This window comes from Alligator sinensis, unplaced genomic scaffold, assembly GCF_000455745.1.
Source record: "Alligator sinensis unplaced genomic scaffold, ASM45574v1 scaffold1283_1, whole genome shotgun sequence".
Taxonomy (NCBI): Eukaryota; Metazoa; Chordata; order Crocodylia; family Alligatoridae; genus Alligator; species Alligator sinensis.
Genome location: NW_005842091.1, coordinates 2,319,620 through 2,325,235, shown reverse-complemented (window position 1 = coordinate 2,325,235; position 5,616 = coordinate 2,319,620). Strand labels below are relative to the sequence as shown.

General features: G+C 45.6%; 1 protein-coding gene across 2 annotated transcripts in view; it reads left to right on the top strand.

Annotated features, from left to right (window-relative positions):
* Positions 1-5,616, top strand: part of PRPSAP2 (phosphoribosyl pyrophosphate synthetase associated protein 2) — a 26,595-nt gene that overhangs the window by 1,627 nt on the left and 19,352 nt on the right. Inside the window, exons 1-2 of one of the 2 annotated variants that reach the window (XM_025204658.1) lie at positions 32-2,574; positions 3,121-3,211. The gene's annotated coding sequence lies outside the window, so the exon portion shown is untranslated. Of the gene's footprint in view, positions 1-31; positions 3,212-5,616 lie in introns of those variants that run through there. The other variant, XM_025204657.1, reaches the window with a different exon arrangement.

Sequence of the window (5,616 nt, the reverse complement as noted above, 5' to 3'; positions counted from 1 at the left end):
CAGCAGGAAATGTGGGCTGTAGCACAGGGGTTAAGGCTGTTTCCTGTAGCAAGTGAGAAGCAGTTGAGAACGTGACAGAAGCAGACTAGCAAAGGATGAGGTGAAGGAAGGCAGCCTGTGCTGGAGTTGGTGACAGTGTTAGCATCCCGTGGGACCAATCCCGACTTGTGCTTGACTAGTGAATGGAAAGGAATCTGGCATGCCGTGTGCAGTAGAAGTGTGGGGGTCCAAAGTGGGTGGCAGGGAGTCTGGTTACCTTGCTAATGCATGGTTGTACCAAGGAAGCCTGCTCTGTGTCGGGGGGCAGGGCTAGGTCATTTCCTATCATGCCATGTACAATACCCATTAGCCAGGGAGCAGCCTCTTCCTGTAAAGATTAGCAAAGCGCAATCAGCAGCCAAATTCCTGCCCTTGCCCTGAGCTATTTTGGATTCAAATGTGTAGTAAATAGTGCTGTCTACCCACTCTTTCACTGCTGAATGTGAATTTTCTGCCTTGGTACAATTTTCTGCTTTGTTGAAATACAAACTTGCTCAGAATGGTCTACACATCCATAGGAAATTACCAACAACACCCTTTCTATACTGGCTGCTGTGAAAGCAAACATTACTCCCAATGATCAGCGGTTCATATAAGGCATAGAATCGAGTTATTACGTCTCTAATCTGAAGGGGAGACAGTGGCTCGCTGAATGCAACACAGTGAATGGCAAGTGCAGACTGGTGGCTGTGTATTTGCCCGTTAACATTTAGCTTTTTTCAGTGTCCCTGTTCTAAAACTGGATGACTCACTCACGCTGCCATTTCTATTAATAAGGGTTTGAAGGCAAAAAAAAAGTGCTGCAAAACTGAAAGATGACTGACTATTACTTTAATTTTGGCAAAAGGCAAGACTCTCTGAATCACAGAACTGGCAGGAAGGGAAATCAGATTGTTCATTTGGTGGAAGGTGCTTTAGAACATGCTCCTAAAGGTTCTTGTTTTAAAGCATCTCTTACTGCAAATCCTGCCTCCCCCTTCAGCTTCCGCTTACAGATGTGACACTGAAACCATGTGCATGCACACACATTGTGGCTAGGGTTGCCAACCCTCCTGGATTGGCTGGGAGTCTACCAGAATCGGCTTCAATCTCCTGGTGACTATTGAAAGCCATCCAGGAGATCGATATTGTGAACGGGTTGAACAGTACAATTAATTACATTACGTCATGGTGACGTACATCATCTCCTGGTGACTATTGCAAGCAATCCAGAGATTGATATTGTGAACAAGTTGAACAGTACAATTAATTATATTACGTCATGTTGGGGGAAAAAAAATCTGGAATAGCTTCAGTTAGAGCTGGCAACCCTAATTGTGACCTGTTTAATATTAGGTACTCTGTCAAACCCCTCATCTCTGTCCATGGCATAGGGTGACATTTTGATTCCTGATTACGTGACACATCTGAAAATCAAAGCAATGCTGATGCTCCGAACGCTTTTGCAAACGGAAGACAGCATGTTTGAAACTCATTCAGTTCAAAGCCACACAGGTCAGAAGGAACTTGACTGTAACAGAAATTACTTGGGGGCTTATCTCTTTTAATTTAAGCCACCATCAAGCAGCAGTCACTGCAAAACATTAGCACAGCGCTGCATATTCCCATGGCACAGAGGGCATAAATAAGACCTGCTCTCTGCTTTTATGTCTCTTTACAACAGTGGGAAGGCTGTTTCTCTGAATGCTTTCAAGGATGGGAAGAAAATGAGACAAAAACACCACTGGCTACTTTTTTCCTTTGGGCTGTGACAACATTTATAGCCCTGTCATTATCTTCTGCCTCCCCTACTGGCTAATGTTCATTTCTTCTCTTGATGCTGCTTTAGAAAAATCTCTTCTTGTCCATTACTTCCAAGGCAGTGAATTGGGAGAGACTGACAATTGTTCGCTGCAGAGAGGGTGGGTGGGTGATGTTCTTTAAAGAGCACCCTCAATACACCTCTGTCTGAGCAAAGACTGCTGTAATAGGCTCTAGGAGACAATGCACTGAAACAGATGCTTTATTTATGCCTTGCCAAACTTTAATTGCAGGGGAAGATTAACCCTATTTATGTGCCTCCACTGCTGCAGTATCTGGGGGCTGGGGTGGCGTGGACACTAAGGTGCATGGTTGATAGTGCGACCATGTCAGATTCCAATGAATCTGTGAATTCTGCTAAATATTTTGTCACAAGGACACAAAAGGAAGGAAGGGACTGCAGTAGCTGAGTACATTTTTGATTCTCTGGTCTTTATAACAATTAAAGACACGATTGCTTAATAGTCAACTTTCAACTTCTCCTTTAAAAAAAAAAAAAGCTGAGTTGTGCAGGATGGAAGCCACTTGGATGGTAATGACAAGGAAGGGGGAAATGCAAGATTTAATGACTGACGTGTCTTTTGCTTGGTGGTAGAACCAGAAAGGGGTCTATGCTGTGATCAGACACGGGACTTGCAGAGCGAGCTGCAACAGTATCCAAAAAAAAATCCAAGATCCTTGTAATCCAAAGGAAGACAATTCTCTCATAATTGTCAAAAAGGAACTTCCCCATGTGTGAGTGAGTATGAACTGTAATGACCCTACGAGCTGAGTCCTGGCTGGGGTATCATGCAGAGCTTCACAAATAACTATTAACAGAATAAAACATATGTATAACGATACAAATAGAAAAGTGCTCATGCAGAACCCTTTTTGGCAGTTCTGTTTCATACGTGGCACTTGTACAGTACTGTATATTGTAGAACGAATCAAACCTTTTTTTCCCATGAGAGTTAAGTATTACATCCCTGTTTTACAGATTTGGAAACAGAAGCAGATGAACCAACTCACCCAGGGTCACAAAAGGCAGTTAGTGTTACAGCAAGGATTCAAAGTCAGGAATTCTGTAGCTAGCCCATGCCATTGTCTTTGCTTGGAGCAATGACAGATTTGGAGATTTTGGGCAGGCCAGCTCAGGCACTCAGCCAGCAGATTCAGGAAGGGATAGCCAAATGTTTCTAGGGGAAAGCTGCCAATTACATCACTGGTCAGTGCTTCAAGATGTCTTATTGCCTTTGTTCCTTAAATAACCAACTGACTTAACCTTCCTTACACTGCTAGATGCCAATGAGGTGCTAGGATGAAGGATGCTGCCAAGGGACTCGTTGAACCTGATCCCAAAAAGGAATTAATCCATGGAGCTAAACAATAGGTAATGTTCTTGTCAGAACTAGAGAAACAGAAGTCTGCGGGCAGAAAAGTAGAGGTAGGGAGTTCATTTTCTTCTCGCTTGCCAGTGTATAAGTAACTCTATGGAAGTCTAGGGAATTACTCCATTATAAAAATTGTGTAAGTGACTGGAGAATCAGGCCCATTGTATACTTATTCTGGTCATGTGTATTGAATAAATGCTTCTGTTCTATGTGAGCATCCAAGAGAACAATGTAGTACTTCACATCTCATTTCTATTCTGTTACTGGCTCAGTATTTTTAGTTTTCATTCACTAGAAGGTGAAAAGGGGAGATGATCTGCTGGTCCTAATGGAAGGAAAGATGTTTTTAAATATAAGCAAAGATTGCACAGTTCACCTCCTAATAGTGAAAATGGAATTAAAGAAAAATGAAATTGAATGTTGCTTCCTAACAAGGGCACTTGCCTGACAGGAAATCATGCATATTGTATGGCTTTGCCTTCCCTTGTTATATTAAGTTCTCAGACAGTGAGGGAGAGAAAGTGTTCAGTACTAAGATGAATATCTGCCTAGGAGATGAAGGTCTCACTCCAATATATATTAGGTGTACTATTGTACAATGATTACTGAGGCTGGTTCATGGTTACAGGAAAAGTAACACCCTTGTCATGGCAACAAATGCATAGATCCTAACTCCAATTTATTAAAAAAAAAGTCTAAAATCCTGTTGCATACATTACTATAATGAGCACTGAATGAACAATTGAATGATAATGAACACTTAACATTATAATGATCATTTGTTACGGGGAGCTGAAAAGTCAAGCATCCTTTATTTTAGAGTAAAATTGTTTGAAACCATGTAACAGAATAACACCACCTGTAAAATGATATTACACTACCCCAATCAAGATAGGCATCTACACTTGTAAAACCCATGGAGAAGTCTTATCCATTGGAGGCAGCGCAGGGTGACTAAGACTATGACAAAAACATTTTTTTTGAAAGCACAGCTTTTGCGTGGAAGGCTTGCTGGTGAAAACATAGCATCCCAAAGCCAGGGTGGATGCATCAGCCTCTTCCTGAAGGACAGTAGGAATCAGGACTCATAGTAAAGGTGGTATCTTTTATTAGTCCAACTAGATTTTTGCAAAAAAAAAAAACAATTAAAAAAAATCTTTAATTACAAGCTTTCGGGCACAAACCCTTCTTCAGGTATAGGAGAAAAGATTGTAAACGTTCTCCTGGGTAGAAACCAAAGTTTATATTTCATAGGAGAATAGGGCATTTCAAGAACATTTTCATCCAGTAACATCCTAAAATGTGGGGGGTCCTGCAAAGGACCACAAAAAGCATTGCAAACGCATCTAACTCTTTGTAAAGGGACTGGCGGAGATTGTGGACTTGATTTTCTACTTCCAGAGGAACTTGGCATGGGCGCTGAGGACAAGCTGGGCAGGGGGAAGAGGAGGAGGAAGAGGAGAGAGGGGGGCTCTGCCTTCTCCCACGCTCAGGCCCATTTATTCTTCAAAGGGCATTCGTGCAGCTGAGAAGTCAATAGCCAAGGGGCAGCGATGCAGAATCGGCAGCGGGCGGGTGCGTTTGCCACCCTGCACCATCCTGGTTTATTTCCCGGCGGACGGATGCGCTCGTTTACGGCGCTTTCAGGTCCCGGGGGCGCTTGTACACGACACGCCGTTTCCCGTTTACGCCGCCGTGACCGCGTTTGCACGAGCGGGATTTCCAACGCGTGGGCCTGGCTCGGTGCGTTGGCCGATCGAGGAGTTGTTCAGCGTGCTGGGGCTCGAGGTGCCCGTCCGCGACTGCGGGGAAGCGAGCGGCGCCCCGCTTCACATCCCGACGCGCAGGGGACGAGCCTGAGCCTGGGCTTGTCGGCTGAGTCTCCTTGCTCATCTCCTACACAGCGGTTCTCAACCTTTTTTAGGCTTTAGTCTTGTTAGGCTCACGCCAACCCTTAGCGAATGTTAGCTCTTGGGTTGTCGCTCTTTTTTTTCTGATGAGCGAACGAAGAGCAGAAATCTTCGAAATCTCTGGATTACGCGTGTGGTCCTCTCAGGGGCTGGTGGCCCCTGAACAGCTCTTGGGGCAACCCAGGGCGCTGCAGCCCCCTTGCTTCCAGTGTCCCTGGGGTGACACCCTGCTGCCCCTCCCTCACACCTCAGGAACCCTTGGCCACACCCAATATGGCGTCCGAGGGCGGGGTGCTGCTGAGGGGATGTGACCACGTGACAGCCCCCTCCCCATCCAAGATGGCGGCTGGGAAGGGCCCTTCCCCACCCAACATGGCGGCTTTGGGGCGGACGGTGTCACGTGACCACCCTTCCCCCCGCGACGGGGCGCCCCCCATTCCGAGCCGGGAGGGGCGTGTCCCGGGGAGGCCCCGCCCCCTCGCGCGGCGCCGCCA